At 57.4% G+C, this 21,023-nt stretch overlaps 1 protein-coding gene across 5 annotated transcripts in view; it reads left to right on the top strand.

Moving 5' to 3' along the window:
* The window catches only part of SLC6A6 (solute carrier family 6 member 6), an 84,249-nt gene that overhangs the window by 23,112 nt on the left and 40,114 nt on the right, over positions 1-21,023 (top strand). The window contains exon 3 of one of the 5 annotated variants that reach the window (XM_027522458.1): positions 11,846-11,961. The exons of 3 other annotated variants lie outside the window; for them this stretch is intronic. The gene's annotated coding sequence lies outside the window, so the exon portion shown is untranslated. Of the gene's footprint in view, positions 1-11,845; positions 11,962-17,372; positions 17,575-21,023 lie in introns of those variants that run through there. One more of the 5 variants, XM_027522460.1, reaches the window with a different exon arrangement.

A 21,023-nucleotide genomic window follows, 5' to 3' on the forward strand; every position in this document is an offset into this window, starting at 1 on the left:
TGTCTTTTCTGGGCACCTGCCCGCCCCTGACCACCTCCTTACCCCGTCTTTCTCTCCTCTGTTAAGTTCCTGAGGCCCAGAGACACCTGGTTCCGATGAGGAATCCCAGGCTGAGTCCTGCTCGGTGGGAAGGAGGCCGTGATGGGTTAGTAATGTCTGTCGGGGGCGGGGGAGGAGAAGGTGTGTGTGTGGGCCTTCCAGACCCGCTTTGGGAGCAGACACCTGCTTTGGAAAAACTAGGGGAAAAAATGGGAAGCTGCGAAGACTGGGAAAGGTCTCTGCAGCCACCAGACAAGAGGCTTCCTCTGGGCAGGGAGAAAGGGCCAGGACTAAGGAAGGTGGTGGCCGCTGAGTCCCGAGTGACGCCATTCATGTTTGGGTGGAGGTTTTCAGACCAGGCAGGCTCCCCTGGTGGCTCAGACAGTGAAGAATCCACATGCAATGCAGGAGACCCAGGTTCGATCCCTGGGTCGGGAAGATCCCCTGGAGAAGGGAATGGCCACCCATTCCAGTATTCTTGCCTGGAGAAGCCCATGGACACAGGAGCCTGGCGGGCTACAGTCCATGGGATCACAAAGAGTCCGACACGACTGAGCGACTCACATTTTCGCTTTTCACGTTTTCCGACCAGGCACCCAGAGTGTTTGATTCTGTATTTACTGGGTCTGATGTCCTGTGCTGTGTAATGAGTGGGGGCGGGCGATCACACATCAAGACCTTCCAGATGAGGTCGCCAGATAAAACGCAGGTGCATCTGAGAGGCGCGGCACCCTGCCCGAGGTCACACAGCACGTTGATGTTGGCATCTCCCCCGCACCCGGCTGCTTCCTGGCTGTGCGACCTCAGGAGTGTCCCATCCCCCTTGTGAGCCTCCGTTGCCCCATCTGTCAAATGGGGACTGAGGTGGGGATGCCCACTGGGTGAACCGGCGCACACAGGAGAAAGCAGCCTGGTGTGTTAAAAAGTTGAGGCGATGATTTCTTACCAGCGTGACTTCTGAATACCAGCTGTGATAGAGTGCTTTCAGGATGGGGTTAGTCACACTAAACGGAGCAGACACCCGGTGAAGTCTCTTGCTCTAAAAGAGACAGAAGTGGAAACGCTTGGAGTGTCTCAGGTGGCTGCTTCCAGGCACTGATTCCCAACACCCTGGACCCCCACGTGGCCGGGCCTGAGCGCGCCATGGCTGGGGACCCAGCCTGTAGGGCTTCTGGGGAGAAGGGTCCCCCTGACTTTATTAAATAAATTACTTTTATGTCATATTCATAAGCATCATGACAAGTGCTGGTGATACAAATATAAGGAAGACATAGTGTCAGTGTTTTAGAATTTTACAGTCTAGTAGATGAGCCTGTGTGAACATGTAAATTGCATTAAATTTTGGTGGGTTTTTCTCCCAGTTCTATTGAGACTAAATGACAGCGTATGAGTTTCAGACGTCCGGCGTTGTGGCTTGATTCACACGCATTATGAAACAATTACAAAGATTGGTTCTCTTAACGTCCGTTACTTTGTGTCATGCTGCTTATGAGTATCAGCTCCCAACTTAAGGGCTCAGAAGGGGGCAGACCTTTGTCTTCTCTTTGGTCCTTCCCGTCCATTTAAGAAATTTGCATGCTTTGCAAACCCGTTCCAGCCCTGTCGAGTCAGGGGAAGGCCCAGGTAAGAACGTTTGATGTCAGGGAAAGTTTGGGGAAAACCTGTAAGCATCTGAAAACCGAGAATTGAAAGTCTGCTCGTTCAGTTGTCAGGAAGTGATGGACTTTTCCTGTGGGTCAGGGATCACGGTGGGCCTTGGGTCCCCAGAGATGAGCCTTGTTTTGTCTAGCTTAGGAACCGCCTGGCCAGCGGGGAGATGCTGCAAGTCGGGCGTCCATTGGTGGGGTCTCTTGAAGATGCTCGGGCACCCAAAGTTCAAAGCGCTTTCCCAGAGGCCGTGAGTGACAAAGCCATGCCAGGTGGGCACAAGACGGGAAGGGTGTGCCGGGTGAGGAAGCCTCCCATGGAAGGGCCGGCCAAGCGTGACATGGAATTCGGGCCCCCAGGGTCCTAGGGGGCTGGGCGGCTGGGCTGTGTGTTCGGGGGCGGGCAAGGAGCTGCATGGGTGATGGTCTCGCCTGGTGACCCCAAGGGCCCTGCTAGCGTTTTGCTCACTTTGGGGACCAACCTGGATCCGAGTCCTTACTTAGTGTTCCCCGATGGCCCTTCAAGGTGGTGACTGTGGAGTTGTTTTCACAGCAGGCTTCTGCACAGGAAGAGAAACAGACAAGCCCAGCCCTCACCCAGACCCGCTTGTAGGAGCATCACGGGCATGGTCAGAAGTCCCAAGAGGAGACCACTCTGATGAGACGTCTAACCTCGTCCTGCTGACTCACGGGGTTTTGGGAGGGGATGGTGGTGCCAGGGGGGCTCGGCTGCTGGCTGGACGTAGGACACCAGATGGAGAAAGTGTTTATTTGGTATTTTCTCTGCCTGACAGACCAGCCCTGGGTGTTCACTTCTACCTTTCCCAGCATTTCACGGGATGATGCTAACGAGGGGTGCAGTCCGTGTTTGCTGATTAGCTGCGCGCAGTGCAGGGACAGACTGTTTCTCCTGCGAGCACAGCCAGGCACACACTGAGGCACTTCCTGGTACCTGCCCTTGGGTAACGTGAGGTGGCCCATTTTACAGATGGTACAGCTGAGGCCCTGAGGGGAAGAGATGCACCAGACTTGCAGCTGATAAGGGACAGAGTTAGGCTCCAGCTGAAGTCTCTGACAGTGGCTTACAATAGGCAGAAGTAGAACGAGGCAAAGGGTGTTTGGGGAACACAGTCTTATGGGTGGGGCTGGGGGAGGAGGCAGGAGGCTCACTTGCGGAGAATTCAGAGAACAAAGCTGGAGAGGCCAGGTGGGTCCTTCCTCTCCACTGACCTTATATACACCTCGGCCACCTGGGGGTCAACAGGAACCGACTGACCGAACAGAGAGATGAGTCAATGAAAGGGGTCAACAGGTTTCTCAGGTATTAATAGCTGTGGCCCTGATCTCGGGTATCCTTGCCCCTCCAGGAGGAAAAGGAGTCTTTGTCAGATGGCCCAGGCTCTGCGCAGGGTGAATAAGCTGAGTCCCAGACTGCAGTGCCTGGGACGCCTTGCGGGGGAGCGGGGAGGGTGAGCCCTCTCGGAGGAGGTGGTGGGGTGCTCTCAGGGCTGAGATGCAGGCAGGCGGGGGCACCACATGCAGAAAGGGTGCAGGCTAGCAGACAGCGCCCCTACACACCCTCCTCTTCCTCTCATCAGTTCACTGAGATTAGCCCGTCCGCAGACCTTAGATCGGGACAGTCTGAGTTTAAAGGGTTAAAAGCCGTTGCTGGCCTGAGGGGCTGGTATTTCCCCAGCCCAGCAGGTGTACAGGATTAAATGGGAAGGTCCAGGCTCAGCGCCATGGTGCAAGGTTGTAGTCACTGCGGTCCTGTGGTTGAGGCCACTGGGTCCTAGTCGTGAAGACATGTGTGACCTGGGCCGGCTCAGGAGACCTGGATTTTAATCCTGTTGTTCGGTCGCTCAGTTGTGTCTGACTCTTTGTGACCCGTGGACTGCAGCACGCCAGGCTTCCCTGTCCTTCACTATCTCTCAGAGTTAGCTCAAACTCATGTCCATCGAGTTGGTGATGCCATCCAACCATCTCATCCTCTGTCGCCCCCTTTTCCTCCTGCCTTCAGTCTTTCCCAGCATCAGGGTCTTTTCCAATGAGTCAGCTCTTTGCATCAGGTGACCAAAGTATTGGAGCTTCAGCTTAAGCATCATTTCTTCCATTGAATATTCAGGTTCCTTTAGGATTGACTGGTTTGAGCTCCTTGCAGCCCAAGGGACTCTCAAGAGTCTAATCCTAGTTCTAATCCTAGCTGGTGAATTTTCAAAATGACAACCCTATCTCCTACTGGCCTCAGTTTCCTTCTGTGTCAGGTGAAGAGGGGTCCCTCCTAAAATTCAAGATCATGGCCAGGAGATGCCCCAGAGCCCTGTGGTTGAGGACTCGGGGCCCCCAGTCCTGCCTTTCCTGGCTGGGCAACCTGGTGAAATCGATCCATCTCTCTGAGCCACAGAGGTGGGTAAGATCCTTCATCCCATAGGGTGGTTGGTAAGGACCAGATAAAATATGGAACTCAGGTGCCAGGTGACACCCCAGGTACCCGTGAGCTCAGCCCAGGGAGCTGGTATTTCTCTCTGGAACTGACTGTGCAGCTGGAGGACTTTTTCCATGCATTTGAGGCATTTCAACAGTGCATTTTCTTCTCTTAGGCTCTCTGAAAATGCTTTAAAGTCCCATTACCTTTGGACTGGCTATAGAAGAAAAGTGAGCAGCAATAATCAGTGAAAAGTGATTTAAAGAAGTAAAATATTTAGCATGATTTTTTAAAGTTACTGTTAGCTAGAATCATATCAAGTGCCCAACAGTGCCAGACACATAATCAGTTCAGTTCAGTTCAATCACTCAGTCGTGTCCGACTCTTTGTGACCCCATGGACTGCAGCACACCAGGCTTCCCTGTCCATCACCAAATCCCGGAGCTTGCTCAAACTCGTGTCCATTGAGTCAGTGATGCCATCCAACCACCTCATCCTCTGTCATCCCCTTTTCCTCCTGCCTTCAGTCTTTCCCAGCATCAGGGTTTTTTCTAGTGAGTCAGTTCTTTGCATCAGGTGGCCAAAGTATTAGAGTTTCAGCTTCAACATCAGTCTTTCCAAAGAACACCCAGGACTGATCTCCTTTAGGATGGACTAGTTGGATCTCCTTGCAGTCCAAGGGACTCTCAAGAGTCTTCTCCAACACCACAGTTCAAAAGCATCAATTCTTCGGCACTCAGTTTTCTTTAGTCCAACTCCCACATCCATACATGGTCACTGGAAAAACCATAGCTTTGACTGGACGGACCTTGTCAGCAAAGTCATGTCTCTGCTTTTTAATATGCTGTCTAGGCTGGTCATAGCTTTTCTTCCAAGGAGCAGGAGTCTTTTAATTTCATGGCTGCAGTCACCATCTGCAGTGATTTTGGAGCCCCAAAAATAAAGGCTCTCACTGTTTCCATTGTTTCTCCATCTATTTGCCATGAAGTGATGGGACCAGATACCATGATTGTAGTTTTTGAATGTTGAGTTTTAAGGCAGCTTTTTCTCTCTCCTCTGTCATTTTCGTTATGAGGCTTTTTAGTTCTTCTTCATTTTCTACCATAAGGGTGGTGTCATCTGCATATCTGAGGTTATTGATATTTCTCCCGGCAATCTTGATTCCAGCTTGTGCTTCATCCAGCCCAAGGTTTCTCATGATGTATTCTGCATGTAAGTTAAATAAGCAGGGTGACAATATACAGCCTTGACACACTCCTTTCCCAATTTGGAACCAGTCTGTTGTTCCATGTCCGGTTCTAACTATTGCTTCTTGACTTGCATACAGATTTCTCAGGAGGCAGGTCAGGTGGTCTGATAGTCCCATCTCTTTCAGAATTTTCCACAGTTTGTTATGATCTACACAAAGGCTTTGGCATAGTCAATAAAGCAGAAATAGATGTTTTTCTGGAACTCTCTTGCTTTTTCCATGATCCAGCAGATGTTGGCAATTTGATCTCTGGTTCCTCTGCCTTTTCTAAATCCAGCTTGAACATCTGAAGTTCAGGGTTCACATACTATCGAAGCCTGGCTTGGAGCATTTTGAGCATTACTTTACTAGTGTGTGAGATGAGTGCAATTGTGTGGTAGTTTGAGCACTCTTTGGCATTGCCTTTCTTTGGGATTGGAATGAAAACTGCCCTTTTCCAGTCCTGTGGCCATTGCCACATTTTCCAAATTTGCTGGCATATTGAGTGCAGCACTTTCACAGCATCATCTTTTAGGCTTTGAAATAGCTCAGCTGGAATTCCATCACCCCCACTAACTTTGTTCGTAGTGATGCTTCCTAAGGCCCAGTAGACTTCGAATTCCAGGATGTCTGGCTCTAGGTGAGTGATCACACCACTGTTGTTATCTGGGTCATGAAGATCTTTTTTGTATAGTTTTTCTGTGTGTTCTTGCCACCTCTTCTTAGTATGTCTGCTTCTATTAGGTCCATACGGTTTATGTCCTTTATTGAGCCCATCTTTGCATGAAATGTTCCCTTGGTATCTCTAATTCTCTTGAAGAGATCTCCAGTCTTTCCCATTCTATTGTTTTCCTTTATTTCTTTACATTGACCACTGAGGAAGCCTTTCTTATCTCTCCTTTCTATTCTTTGGAACTCTGCATTCAGATGGGTGTATCATTCCTTTTCTCCTTTGCCTTTAGCTTCTCTTCTTTTCTCAGCTATTTGTAAGGCCTCCTCAGACAACCATTTTGCCTTTTGCATTTCTTTTTATTGGGGATGGTCTTGATCACTGCCTCCTGTACAATGTCACGGACCTCCGTCTATAGTTCTTCAGGCACTCGGTCTATCAGATCTAATCCCTTGAATCTATTTGTCACTTCCACTATATAACCGTAAGGGATTTGATTTAGGTTATACCTGAATGGTCTAGTGGTTTTCCCCACTTTCTTCAATTTAAGTCTGAATTTGGCAATACGGAGTTCATGATCTGAGCCACAATCAGCTCCCAGTCTTGTTTTTGCTAACTGTATAGAGCTTCTCTATCTTTGGCTGCAAAGAATATAATCAATCTGATTTTGGTGTTGACCATCTGGTGAAGTCCATGTGTAGAGTCCTCTTGTGTTGTTGGAAGAGGGTGTTTGCTATGACCAGTGCGTTCTCTTGGCAAAACTTTGTTAGCCTTTGCCCTGCTTCATGTTGTACTCCAAGCCAAACTTGCCTGTTTCTCCAGGTATCTCTTGACTTCCTACTTCTGCATTCCAGTCCCCAAAATCTTTTGGGTGTGTTAGTTCTAGAAGGTCTTGTAGATCTTGACACATAATATCAGCCACAATTATTGTTTCCAGGATGTAATAACAGTTGGAATTAGCACAAAGGGTTGCTATGACAGTGCTTTTCCAGGGTCCTCATTCGCTGCTGCCTGGAAGGAGGCGGGTCACTTGCCCTAGAGCACCCAGAGGAGGGGAGGAAGAGGCCAGGATTACAGCTGAGGAATGACCACCTTATTCCACTGGAGATGGGCAGGGAGGGGATGGTCAGGGAAGTCTTCCCGGAGGAGGTGGCATTTTGAGGATGGGGAAGAAGCGGTGATGTGCGTTCCAGGGCCTGGAATGAGCTATAGAAATGCACCAAGCTCTGACAGTCCAGGGCCTCGCAGGTGATGCTGTACAGAGATGGTGAGCGCTGGGAGAAAGGAGACCCCTCTGACCCTAGTTTTGCCAAGAGATGTTCCCAACTGGTGGCATTTTTCTGGAAGACATAGTCTCCGGGCACCTCGATGGTGCTGGAAGGGCCATTGTGACCTCACGAGCAGATATTCTGAGGCCCAGAGCCAAGGTGCCTGACATCTGTACCATCTCAGATCGCCGATGTGTCCCCTTTCCCAGTGCCTTGGGTGAGTCACCCACACGTTTCCGCCTGCGTCTCTGTTTGCTCACAGAGCCTCTGTCCCCTTAGAGCCACGCTGGGCTGCCTTCTGTGATCCAGGCTTGTGAGGGCTCCAGCAGCGGCGGTTGCCTCGGAGACGGTGTTCAGGGAGACTGCCTCGGAGGGGGAGCAAGGGACGAATGTGGGAGCCCTCCGGGTGCTTCCAGGTTCCAGCCCGGTGGTCCCACTGGGGGCCTGGTGGGAGCAGGGTCTTCCTCAGAGGCGTCCAGCTTGGAGCAGGCCATGGCTCCCCTGCTGGGACTGCTCACCCAGGTCACCCACCCCAGACCACCAGTGGGACCCTCTGTTTACCCACTTCCTCAGCCCAAATCCTTGCCTGATGGAGCCTCTTGGCCCCTGAGCTGACCGCAGGTAGGTCGCTGGGTGAAGAAGCAGGGCCTTCCCTTGGGGTCAGGTGTCTCTGTGGGACTTGGGCTCTGAAATTCCTGAGCCTGGGAAAGGGGTCCCCGAATCAGTAAGGAGAGAAGCTGGTCCAGGTCCCCCAAACAGTAAGGGCTGGAGGGAAAGGGTGCTAGTCGTGCAGAGCGCAGCGCTGAACCTGGGAGCCTGAAGCTGGTGCCTCCTGGGCCTCAGTTTCCCCACCTGTAAAATGGCACGCTGGGTCAGATGCTGCCGCTGAGTTTCACGAACTAGTACGTGCCAGGAGCCGGATTGGCACTAAGGATAGGAGTGGCCCACCCTCGGGCTAGCACACTTACTTCACTTCAGGGCAGTTCTGTGGAAGTGACCATCTGCTCTCACCATAATGTTGTGAAAGAAACATGCTTTTAATCCCCACCTCCAGACAGCAAGGCTGTAGTGTCAGAAGGTACTGTGTCTGAGAGCGAGTCCTGGGTGCCTTCTGTTGCAAGCCTGGCCTCCCACCGTGCCATGGGCTGCAGGCGGCTCTGCCCTGGCTGCCTGGGCCGGGCATTGGGCAGCTCACAGTAGGAGCTCGGGACCGCACCCAGGCCCGCGCCCTGCCTCACCTTCCTGCTGCCAGGCCCTTCCTTGAGACCAGCCCCCTCCCCTTCTGGCCTCGGTCTCCTCATCTGTAATCTCTGGGCAGTGGCTCCCGGGCTAACCTGTCACCCAATGTTGGCCAGAAGCAGGGTCTTGGATACCCAGGGACCTCCAGCTAGGACCCTTCAGGTTTCTAGGTTCTCAGGAGCTGAGGGATCACAGAATCTGATTTCTGCAGGTTCAGCCGTCCTGGGGGACATGGGCGAGGCCACCTCTCCCTTGAGAAGATTTTCTTCTCAGCTGCCCAGGGTCTCCGGCCGTGATCGGGGTGTGGAGGGGGCTGCTCGGCCCCCGTTTGAGTAGCTTGGTCTGCAGTTCCTGATGTGGTGGTCGGGTGACGCTGCAGCCCCTTTCTTTTCAGCAGCAAAGGCCGTGTCTGCTCTCCGTCAAGTTCAGACCCCTCCCCTGGAACGTCCGCCTCCCCTGCTTGGCCGGTGCCCCTACCCCAGGGTCCAAAGGGTGCCGCCTGAGATGCACTCCAATCCCACCCCAGTACTAGGCCAGGGAGGTGAGGAGGTGTCCACAGCCAAGCCCAGATCCCAGGGAGCACCCACACAGGGCCCCTCAGTCCCGCCTTCCACCTATGGAATGGGAGAAGAAGTTGAAGGTGGGGTGGTAGGTGATGCCCCGAGCCTCAGAGCTGGCTGGCGCTGGGCCTGGCTCCTCGGCGTATCTGTCAAATCCCCAGCAGGCCTGGGAGACAGCCCACAGGGCCCTGGCCGTGAGTCTAGGCTGCCTCGGGTCTCAGGGAGGCTGTAGATGACTCTGCTCACCGTCCTGACCACGCCCAGCAGGCACGTGGTCCAGGTGCTGCTCTAAGCGGTCTGTACATACCTGTCGTTCCATCTCAGCGGCCCTAACAGGCAGGCCCCGCCCCTGCCCCCGTTCTACATGTGGGTAAACTGAGGCACAGAGGGTGTGTTGACGCTGTCCACTTTCTACTTCCCTGAGGGCAATAGGGCTGTGTGTGTGCACGGGAGGGATAGGACACTGCCCCTCCGGGCGGGGTCTCCTGGTCAGAGGGTCTAAGCCACACCCTGGAGAGGGCAGGCCTTGCCTTGATCAAGCATCTGTCATAGGCCAGGCTGGCCCCGCAAGGCTCTGGGCTTGATCGGGGGGAGAGGGGACAGGCACCTGAGGGACCCGGGTTTCTTTCAGGCGGGCCCCACCTGCTGCCTCCACCTTGGAAAACAGTGACTGGCCTGGCGACGGCCAGAGGGGTCCCCAAGTCCCAGGCGGTGTGCCTTGCACGCCCTGTCCTCGGAGAAGCGGCCCGAGGTCTGCTTGGCTGGACCCTGCCCTTCACCAGGCTTCAAAGCCAGCTCCCAGCTTCCTGTGTGTGCCCCTCGCCCATGTGAGGGGCTCTCGGAGGCTCGTGCCCCCCAGGATCCCACGTGCCCGCTCAGCTCCCTGCCCCAGAGGCCCCAGTGATGACCGCCGGCTCTCACCTGCAGCTCAGGCCCCTTTTCACTGAGCAAGCGGGTAACACGAAGCGCTGGCCTCGCCCTGGGCTCAGGCCCGGCCGCCTGCCACTCACTGGGTAATCTTGGGCCAGTCCTGGCTCCTCTCAGAGCCTCCGTTTCCTCCTCTGCAGAACGGGGCAGAAGTACCCGTCCCCCAGAACACAGTAAGGAGCAGTGACAGTATGAAATATCAGGTCTGGGCCAGATGGTTTTTGGGGGTGGCCCAGGGCTGGCAGAGATGAAACCCAGCCCCCCGCTGCTCAGTCGGGCAGAGGAGACCACATACGTGTGCAGAAACACACACGCTCACGTGCGTTGTCATCGCTGAGTCCATTTCATGGGCTGGTTTTCTTCTGCATTTTCCCAGGAGCCTCCCAATCCGTTAGCTCCGCTGTCCCTGGCCTCACATGATGCTGAGATTCACCTGGGGGCTGCTTTACCAGCGTTGAAGGTTCAGTCACTAGGGGGGCCGGGGAGGTGCCTGCCTGTTCAGCCAGCGCTCCGGGTGATGCCGATGTTCAGACACCCATGAGGGTCCCGGGCATCTGCTAGCCCTGCCCAAGAGCCCAGAGACATCTCCCAGGGACGGCTGCACAGATTAGGAGGCCCATTTTACAGGAGAAGAAACTGAGGTTTCCCGAGAAGACCTTTGAACTTTGTCCACAGCTGCACAGCTCTGAACAAGAGCCCAGGGCCTGGGGAATGTGGGTGTGGGGGGTGGGGGAGGGTGACTCTGGCCAGAGGAGGGGAGGGAAAGAGTGGGACGGGCATGAACGGCTTCCTGGAGGAGGTGACACTTAAGCCAGGTCTTTCAAGGTAGGTGGGATCCACCTGAACACGAGGGAACCCACAAGCAAAGCACAGAGTGGAAGCGGGTATTGCTGGGGAGAACGAGGCGGCCCCAGGATCCATGCAGGACCAGAGAGGGGAAGGTGTCAGAGACTGGGGATGGGGCACGTATAACGGGCCTTGGGTCCCGGTGGGGAAGCATGGATGACAGTGAGTCCCCTACGTTCCAACCTTCCGGCTGCAGACCTCCACAGAGGCAAACGTGCGTGTGCACGTCCAGCCGCGTGCGTTGAGTTCTCGCGTCTGGTGAACGCTGGCACGGGCGTGCTTCCTCCACAAGCGTATGGGCTCCTGTGCCCTTTACGGCCCTGCACAGACCAGGCCGCCTTCGCCCCCTCCCCCACCCATAGCTCTTCTCGCCTGCTGGCCCGGTGCCCACCGCTCTGTGCCAGCTGTTGCCCTGGGCTACTGTGCCTTTCAGGGTGCTGTACCGTAAGATGAGAAACCTCTCCTTTACTTTTCGCGTTGTTTCTATGCAGTATTCGTGTGAAGAGTCTCACACGCCTGTTGCAGTGTAGTTCTGTATGGCCCATTATGTCAGCTGTGTTCCTAGGCTAACCTGGTGGGACTCAAGAACAAACTGGACTTGGGAATGCACTCTCGGAGCTGAACTCCTTCACAGGCAAGGGGACTTTGTTCTCCAAGCAGCTGGGAGCCACCGATGGTTCTTGAGCTGAGGGCGACATGGCAGGCCAGGTTGCAGGGGGTAGGGGGTGGTCTGCCAGAAACAAGCTTGGCTAAGCCAGTGGGAACAGCGCTCCGGATACACCTCTGGGGAGCCCCCAGTGGCCGGCGGGGGGCCTTGTCTTGGGGCGCTGTGTGAGCGGAGGCCTAAGGGGATCGCAGTGAAAAGGTCGGGGCTGTGGCAGCCATCTGTCCGGGCTGCCTGGGAGGTGGTCTGTGTGTGTGGGAAGGCCGCAGGGGAGGGTCAGGCCTCCCCGGAGCCCGCGCCGGAGTGGATTTTAATGCTGACCTTCTCTTGTAGCCCAGCAGTAGCTGCTCTTAGTCACCACCTTGTAGCCCTGGAAGCCGCCACTGCCGCCGCCGCTGCACCAACATTCGCCAACCTGACGGTGTTAGACACGAACGCGGTCCACCCAGGTTTGGAATAAGGCCCTCGCCCTCCGCCTCTGGCCTCCACTGGGTTGGGGGTGTGAGGAGCCCGTCTGTGTCTCCTGCGGCTGATCCGCTGTGGGTCCGGGGCCTCAGTTTTTCCATCTAGAAAGTGGGCTCGCGTTCACGCCTGCCACGACCCCTAAGGCCCCACCTGGAGCCTTCGACATGTGTGCAGGGTCCTCCCGTGGGACCCCCAGCACTGGGGCAGACCCTCAGGGGGACCAGGGAGAACTCACTTCAGATCCTCTTCAGAAGATGCTCAGAGAACATACCATTTAATGAAAATCGATATCCTGCAGGCTTGGGGCTCATCCCTCAGTGTAAGGCAAAGCTTTGTGGGGTTCTGACCCTTTGGGGGGTCCTGTGCTCAGACGCTGGGGACACACACCCCCCTCTGTCCCTAGCGGAGGGTGCGTGTGGCCCGTCCTCCCCTGTCCACGGCCCTGCCCGTGTCCTGAACACCTGCTCCTTTTTTTTTTAAGCTTTTATTTATTTATTTTGGTCACGCTGGGTCTTCGTTGCTGTGTGGGCTTCTCTCCAGCCGTGGCGAGCGGGGACTACTCTCTGTTGCGGCTCCCGGGTTTCTCATCCTGGTGGCATCTCTGTCTGCAGAGCACGGGCTCTTGGAGCACGGGCTCTTGGAGCATGGGCTTGGGTAGAGGTGACACCCGGGTCTCTGTTGCTCCTGGGCGCGTGGGATCTTCCCGGACCGGGGATCGAACCCGTGTCCCTGCCTTGCCAGCCAGATTCCTGTCCACCTCACCACCAGGGATGTCCCTGAACGTCTGCTCTTGCCCTTTGCTCCGTCTTTGCTCCCTCGCCCTCGTCAAGGCAGCCACACAGCTGCAAGGTGGGAGAGCTTTACTCCCCCGCCGAGGGTCCCCCACGTCCTGAGCCCCAGATGTTCCATCTGACAGATATCCGTGTTTGTCGAGCCTCGTGCTGTGAGTGGGGGAGCAAGCCCAGGGAGTGTGGGGCAGAGGCGGTGTAGCCTGTGCCGTCCGGGAAAGCGCCAGGGGGAGACCGGGGATCCGCCAGGCCGCCGTCTGGGGAGGTTGCCTGTGGGTTACGCAGGGAAAAGTGTGCTGGGCCAAGGGAACAGCAGCAGCCAAGGTGTGGAAGTGTGGGAAGGTTTGGGCTGTGTGGTTCAGAGGCCCTGGGCATCTTGGTGGGGACTCTGGGTGTTGGAAAGTGGAAGTGTCAGCTGCTCAGTCGTGTCCAACTCTTTGCAACCCCATGGATTGTATGAAGCCCACCAGGCTCCTCTGTCCATGGGCTTCTCCAGGCAAGGCATTCTGGAGTGGGTGGCCATTTCCTTCTCCAGGGGATCTTCCCGACCCAGGGTCCAAACTCAGGTCCCCTGCCCTGCAGGCAGATTCTTTACCATCTGAGCCCCCAGGGAAGCCCTGGGTGGTGGAGGATACTTGAAACATAACTTCCAGGCCCAGAAAGCGAAAGCGCAGGCGGCCAGCCCTTCCCTCTGCGGTGGCGGCGGCCGTGCTAGTGGGCACCCCCTCTGCTGTGCTGAATCGCGGGCTGTTTGATTCCCCAGGCAGCAACCTCTCCTTGAAGCGAGGCAGAGGTGAAATGTGGAGCTGGGTGAGGAGGAGAAACATGGTTAAAAGAGGAACAGTGAGGACCGGGAGCTTGTTTACAAACACGGGTGAGCTGGGAGTTGTCCTCCCCCGCAGACGGCACGTGATGACGCCGAGGCTGACGGCCGTGACTTGCTTAAGGCCTTGCTGCAAACACACGGCCCCGGCGGGTGTTCCCGGGGCTGTGACTTCCGGCAGAACCCCGGGGACAGGGTCGGAGTGGCCGGCTCCGAGCGGGCGGGGGGCCACAGGTGAGCCCTTAGCTGGCCCTGATCTGTCTGTCTGTCCCCGCATCTGTGCAGAGCCGGGGAGCGGCCGCCCTGTGTGCTCTCTTAGCCGGCAGGGCGAGATGCAGGCGGCTTTAGGGGTTCTTCCAGCTTGAAAGGGGAAGTTTTTTGAGAAAATGGAAGCCGAGCCTTTCTTTGTTTTCTGACATCTCCTTTTCCGTGGCCTCCAGCAAGGATGCCTGGTTCAGCAGCACCCATCTAGGGATCGTGGTTGATCCGCTACACCCCGACTTCCGGCAGAGCCTGGGGCGGGGTGAGGGGGGAGCCGGGGAGGCAGGCGGGGGAAAGAGTGACAGGCTTGTGGCGGGTGAGTCAGGGCCAGGAGGCCATTGCCTGCTGACTCACCGCCCCCAGGCGCCAGGACAGGCCCCTGAGCCCCCGCAGCGGCAGCGCCCTCCGCTTCACCCGAGTGGCGGTCATGGCCCGTCCTGGCAGTCTCCAGGGTGGCACTGGGGCCCGAGCCCCGGCTCCCCCCCCGAGACAGATCCCTGCAGCCTGGCTGTTCCTGGAGCCGCACCTTCCCCCAGGGGGTCCAGTCAGGCCGGCCGGCCGCGGGTCCTCGGAGGCTCACTCGTAGCAGACACCTGACTGTGTCCTCCTCCTGAACTGACGACTGTTTCTGCGACATCGTGACAAAATGAGCCCCCGCCTCCCTGGAGACTAGCATCCTGAGGGCAGGAGAGGTGGTCAGGCTCAGTCTAGGCGGGGCCCTTCCTGGAAGGGGTCCTGGGGAAGTGACATGTCCCTGGAACCTACAGATGGTGTAGGGTCCAGGCTAATCCTGGTTCTTGCCAGTCCTGTGGGCTTTACCTGCCACGGAGGGGACAGGGGTCCAGCCTCACAAGGGCGAGTTCTCCCCTGGGTCCCCCGCGTTACGGCCCTTGGCCACGGGGTGGCAGTTCCAGCCGCCCACCCTTGGTCAGCCCCTGTTTGCCGAAGACAGTGTCAGCCCGTCTCAGCGGTGCTCCACTCGCCCTGAGGATACTGGCGGCTCTGGGGCTTGAGGGCTCGGGACTCAGGGCCCCACTAGAAATTCCCTCCTGGGAGCATCTTACAGAGCAAAGCCCAGCACAAGCTCGAATCCCTCTCAGGGTGGAAGGGAGCCAGCCTGTGTCCCTAGGGCAGCCCAAGGCTCTCTGCCCCGGGCAGTTCCACATTCCGAGCTGGCCTTCGCCACAGCCCGTGTGGCCCTCTCCACACACACCGTCCCTGCCCAGAGAACCCCGCTCACTCCCCGGATGTTTGCCGTGCGGTGGGAAGCGCAGACCCTGAAGCCCGTTGCTGTGTGACTTTGGGCAAGCAATTCTCTCTGAGCCTCATACCTTCATCCAGGCTCGTAAGAGGAATAGATGCCTTGGTTCCAGAAAGGGCTTAGCACAGGGCCTGCCCAGAGAGAGGCAGGCTTCAGGGAGCATCTGCTGTTACAAAACCTTACCTGCTCGGGGTTGGGGGGGGGCAGGGGGAGCGGGGTGGGGGCGCTCGGTGGGGCAGGGGGGCGGGCCCTGACTCCCCGTGTCCTCATCCTCCTGCTTATTTATCTTGTCTTTGGCAGCCCAGGTCCTGTGGTAAATATTTACTCATGTGTGTGTATGTGTGTGTTTAGCGTCTGGGTCCCCTTCTGGAATGTCAGCTCCAGGGCTCACCTCTGGGCCCGGGCCCTGAGCAGCGCCTGGCACCCAGTGGAGGAGGCGCTGGGTCAGTTTCCTCCCTGCTCGCCAGAGCTGCCCACGCTTCCCTCCTCCCCAGACACTGTTGGCCCGCAGAGCTGGACCTAGAACCAGCCCCAGCCCTCTTGACTCCTCGCCTACTGCCCTGCGCCCTGACTCAGCGGCCTCCAGGGCCAGCGCCTGAGGGCCCATGTTTGCGGCATGTTGGGTGCCCAGCGGCCCTTCCCCTCGAGGGCAGCGCTGGCTGTCCCGCCCCCGCCCGCCTGGCCACAGAGAGCAGCCTGCCCGCCGCGCCTTCCGCCCTGCCCCCAGAAGGCCTGGTGATGGGGAAGAAGGCTGTACCTCGGGCCCACATCCTGCCCCCCCACCACCCCCGCGTTGTCCTGGAGGCCAGCCCTCTGCAGAACCAGCTCACCCTCGCCCACTTTTTCCTCTGCAAAGCACAGGTGGAGAAACACTACCCGTTCTACCTACAGGCCTCTACTCTGTGCAGAGGCCGCCTTGTCCTGAGGTGGCACCACCCGCCTGGAATCAGGGGCGAGTCTCGGCCTGGCCTGGTGGCCTGCGCCCCGGGCCACCTCCCCACCCCCTCTCCACCCCCCTGCCCTGTTCTGAGCCTCAGTTTCCCAATCTGTGAAATGGGGAGGCTCCGCGAGGCTGGGGGCGAAGTCAGCATTCCTGCAGGTTGAAGGCTGAGGCTGAGCCAGTCTCGGGGTGCTCTCAGCAGCGTGGGGGCTCTCCGGGGGGGTAGACGTGAGCCTCCATGGGGGGTGGGGAGGGCCTTGCCCACAGACGCTGAGCCCAGGAGGTCACAAACCCTGTCCCCGGGAGCTGCCCTGCGGAGAACAATTCTCCGGGCAGAACTCACTTTCACTAGGACCGCAGAGTCCTCGCTCATTGTTTCGACCTGGTTCCTGGCAGAACAATGCTGGGCTTCCTGGATGACCTCATGGGGGCGAGCCATCGGACCTCGGAGGCCGGGCTGGTCAGCGTCTCCAGCCGAGCCTGTCCTGCCCTTCGCCACGGCTGCCTTGGGTGACCAGGAACAGTGGTCTGACCAAAGAGGACAGGCTGGGCGCCTGGCCCACAACGGCTGTTGTAGCCGTTGGGAGCTGTATGTGCACAAACGCCTCCGATTCACTACCTCTTGAGAATTTGGAGGGTCTGACCCCAGTGGCCTCAATCCCAAAGGCCTCGACCACGGTGGCTGGACTTGAGAACTGCCGCCTGGAGCCCAGACTCCCATATTCTGCAGGCCCTTTCCCCCCGGACCCCGTCCCTGCCAGGTCCCCGGAGGCCTTTGAGCCCCTGTCATGCTCGAGTTAGCCTGAGTTAGGAATGGATAACCAAGACAGAAGGATCCAGACCACAGGCTTCAAACAGATGATTGGATCTTTAAAAGGTATACCTCTTCATGGAAAAGAATTTTTAAAAACCCTGTAAAATTAATTTTCGCTTTCTTTTCAAAAACAGCTATCCCTAGTATTGAAATAGTGCTCTCAGCACGCCTCTTCTTTGTTTGTTCTGGTGCTTAGTTGTAAACATTCTCCAGGGCCAGGATGGTATGTATGCTGTGTGCTGGGGCAGACAGTACTTTAACTGATTCTAGGCAGCCTCATCACTGAGCCCGTGGGGTCAGTGCTCAGAAGAGCCCCTTCAGAGCTTATCAGAGAAGTTCAGGAGACTCTTCCTGTCTGCCAGAGGAAGCCTGCAGTCCGTGGCTCCGCTCGCCCTGCCCCAGCCTTTGAGCCGAGCCCTGTGACCCTGGGCGCTGACTGTTGCCCCAGTCCCCAGGCCCAGCCCCTTCAGTCTCTGCCCTGTGGCCCTCACTTCCCCGTTTGTCTTCACCTACTTCCCTAATCTGTCAGCCTGGCCCAGTAGCTTGAAGCCGACCATAAAAGCACCAGACCTGATTTCCCTTGTGACCAATCTAGAGCGAGGGATCCGAAACAGCTGAGCGGTTGAGAACGTGGACTTGAGAGGCCAAAAGAGACCTGGGAGCCATGGGAGGCTCAGGCCGCCTTTCACTTGCTGTGTGACCCCAGGCAAGTAAGTTCACCACTCTGCGCCTGGTCAGCGAGAGGCACCCATGGATGGGGTTAACTCCGAAGATGCTGGGTGATCGTGCACGCTGGGTGAGCGTGCATGCCGCCAGCACCGTCAGCGGAGCGCCCTCTCTTTTCCTTTCCTTTGAACACTCAGGGTGCCAGTAAGGGAATAATGTCCCCGTGTGGCCAGTGTTTTCTTCAATAATAGCTAATGTTTATTAATCACTCATATGTCCAGGCACCGTGCGCCCATGTCTTACAGGCGTCGTTCTGTTTGATCGCTATGAGGCGACTTTTGGGTTTAACCCCGTGTTTTAACCAGTGCAGAAACTGAGGCACAGAGAAGGCTGTTAGTTGCCCCAGGTCACGTGGCTGAGTCGCGGCCTCTGTGAGTCCAGAACACCGGCTCTGAAGCGGTCGATGGAACGAGGAAGGGAGAGAGGAGGCGGGACCCCTGCTCTGGAAAGGGCCGGCAAGGGGTCCAGTCGTGCGCTTCTTTCCATGGATTCCCAGTGGGCTGGGGGCCGTGCAGCTGGCAGGCTCCCGACCTGAGAGATTAGTGGCTCTGTGTCCAGCTCCCCACCTCGTTCTGGGATCCTGGGAGTCGCTGGCCTAACCCCCCAGAGGTCAGGCCCAGAGATCGATCGAATAGCCTGGCTGTGCACTAGGCCCTTTTAGGGTGGGGGAAGTACCCCAAAAAGGAAACAGAAGAAGTCCCTGCCCTCTTACTTTAAAAACTTGTAGGGATTCCTGAGGGGTTAAGTCTGTGACAGCGGGGTCAGGTCTGTGACCTGGCTCACTGTCCTTGAGGAGAGAGCTGGGTGGGACACTGTTTACTTGAGAAGGTTCCGATTCTGCAGGGAAGGGCGAGGCAGAGAGCCCCCCAGCTTCTGAGCGCAGTTGAGGGGAGGGCCCACAGCAAGACACAGCTGGCTAGCGCAGGGGCACTCGCGGTCCCCAGCCCCCGCCAGCTCCGCAGACCTTTCCCCCTGGCTTCACTGTCCCCGTTGGCAAACCCTGCAGAGGCCCCCATAACCTTCGCCCTGCTGCCTCTAGCACTGGGCACACCAGCTGGGCACTCTGCCGCCAGCCTCCTTCCACTCACTTCCCTGCTTGCGCCTCGACTCCCCGTTTGGAAAACGGCCCTAAAAATTCCTGCTGCAGTGCTGAGGGTGTTTGAGGAAGGAATAGAAAACTGTTTATAGGCAGCTCAGCCCAGATTTTAAGGACTCCAAACTCTGGTAGCTTGAAATTAGGAGGAAGCCAAGGAGCGTCTTGGAACCCCACAGCGTTGCTGGTGCAAGGTGAAATCTGAGTGCGTGCCTCAGCGGACGAGGTGACGTGCAAATCCGTCTTCAGGTACAGCTGGTTCTGGCCTCCACCCAGGCAACGGGGCACTAGGAGCCTCGTGTGGGAGTCTGGTCCCAAAGCCTCTGTGTTCAAGTGGATTCTCTGATCACTTGTAGCTGTAATAAGCAAAGAGGAAGTTCTTAAAATGGGGAATCATGTATCACGGTCGCTGCAGAGTAGCCCTGGGCCTGGCGCCAAGGGAAACAGCACTTGGCCGGCAAGGCGGCGGGCCGCTGGGCCGCCCGCAGGGCGGGCTCGCCCCCAAGTGCTTCCTGCAGCAGGGGGCGCGCGCTTGGCGGGTGATGGGCAGCAGTGAGCGAGCCGCACAGGGAGTCTGCCGAGATGGATGGGCCGGACCGGCCGAGGGACGCTGAGGGCAGAGCTGGGGGCCCCGGAACACCACGATCGCCGTCGCGCCCGGCGTCGTGACTTCAGGAGCGTCACTTGGCCTCTCTGGGCCCTGCTGATCTTGCCCTGTGTAGGACCAGGGCCCTCCCTACCCCAGGGGCAGAGTGGACCCTGTGATAGTTATAGTGGGGACGATGGCGGTAATACTGGCGTGCACGCTTGTGCTCAGTCACTCGGTGCTGTCTGCCGCTTTGCGGCCATGTAGACTGTAGCCCACCCGGCTCCTCTGTCCGTGGGGGGTGTCCAGGCAAGAATACTGGAGCGATTTGCCGTGTTCTCCTCTAGGGGCTCTTCCTGACCCAGGGATCAAACCTGCGTGTCTGATGTCTGCTGCGTTGGCAGGCAAATTCTTCACCACTGAGCCACCTGGGAAGCCCAGGAATACTGGCAGATAACCAGTGGAGGGGTGTCTGCCGCGGGTACCCCCACAGCATCCCTGTGAGGTGCCACAGTTATCCCTCTTCACGCTTGAACACACTGACCCAGAGGGGTTGAGCAACTTGCCTAAGGTCACTCAGCTGGGAAATGGCCCTCAGCTTCCAGGCCGAGGCTCATGCTTTGATTCCTGCAGGGCCAGGCTGCCTGCAGAGGCCTGAGGCCTCCATGCAGGGAGTCTGAGGCTGAGGAGTGGGCTGAACACAAAGCGGTTCCCTGGGGCCAGCATCCCAAAGAAAGGCTGTGGCGGGGAACGTGTGTCTTCTGCTAGGAGAGACAGACCGTTGGGTAGGAGGGCATTGGGATCTGAAAGTGCTTTGTGAGTTGCTTCCAGCTGCGTTTTGAGAACAGAGTGTAGGGGTGGGGTGGGCAGAGTAGCAGCAGGGGGGACCTGGGCAGAGGCTGCAGGGGATGCCCGTGGAGGGCTGTGGGGCCTGGCCCGCTGGTTGCCAGGGTGATGGAGACACGTGGGTGGATGCCAGGAACATACAGGAGGCCACATCTGCGGGTCGTGCTGCTGTGGGCTTCCACGGGCTCGGGGCTGGTCAGACGCTCCAGAGGGGCTTGGAGAGAGCCCCCCTCCGAGGGGGAGTCAGGGTTGCCTGCCCGCGGGTCTGACCTCATTCGGGCATGCGTGCGTCTCGAGTAAAGCATGGGCAGGGCTGGGCTGTGTGTTCCTGAAGGCCAGCGAGCTTGTGATGGGGGCAGCCACAGGTGGGGGGCGGTCCCTGAAGTACGTCTCCGTGGACACCTTAGAAATGAGGAGTGGGGGGACCCCAGAACACCAGCACGTGACGGGCCTTTCCCCTGCTCCTGGTTCAGCTACAGGCGTCAGTAAGATGAGTTCCTGAGTGTGGAAAAGAGGGGTTGGAGTCTTATCTTACGTGGAACCAGAGAGCCTGGAGCCTAGTGGCTCAGGGAACTTGTTTTTTTGCCCCCTGCCTCACGTTTCAGGCCTTCCCAGGGGGCGCTAGTGGTAAAGAACCCGCCTGCCAATGCAGGAGACACCAGAGACGCGGGTTTGATCCCTGGGTCGGGAAGATCCCCTGGAGGAGGGCACGGCAACCCACTCCAGTATTCTTGCCTGGGAAATCCCATGGACAGAGGAGCCTGGCGGGCTACGGGTCCAGAGGGTTGCAAAGAGTTGAACACGACTGAACCGACTTTGCACACACACGTTTCCCGAGGGTTCTCTAGAGCCAGAGGGGGCCGTGGGCCTGGGCCCAGAGCGCAGAGCCAGGACTCAGGGTGGCTTTC

The sequence above is a fragment of the Bos indicus x Bos taurus genome, chromosome 22, assembly GCF_003369695.1.
Source record: "Bos indicus x Bos taurus breed Angus x Brahman F1 hybrid chromosome 22, Bos_hybrid_MaternalHap_v2.0, whole genome shotgun sequence".
Lineage (NCBI taxonomy): Eukaryota > Metazoa > Chordata > Mammalia > Artiodactyla > Bovidae > Bos > Bos indicus x Bos taurus.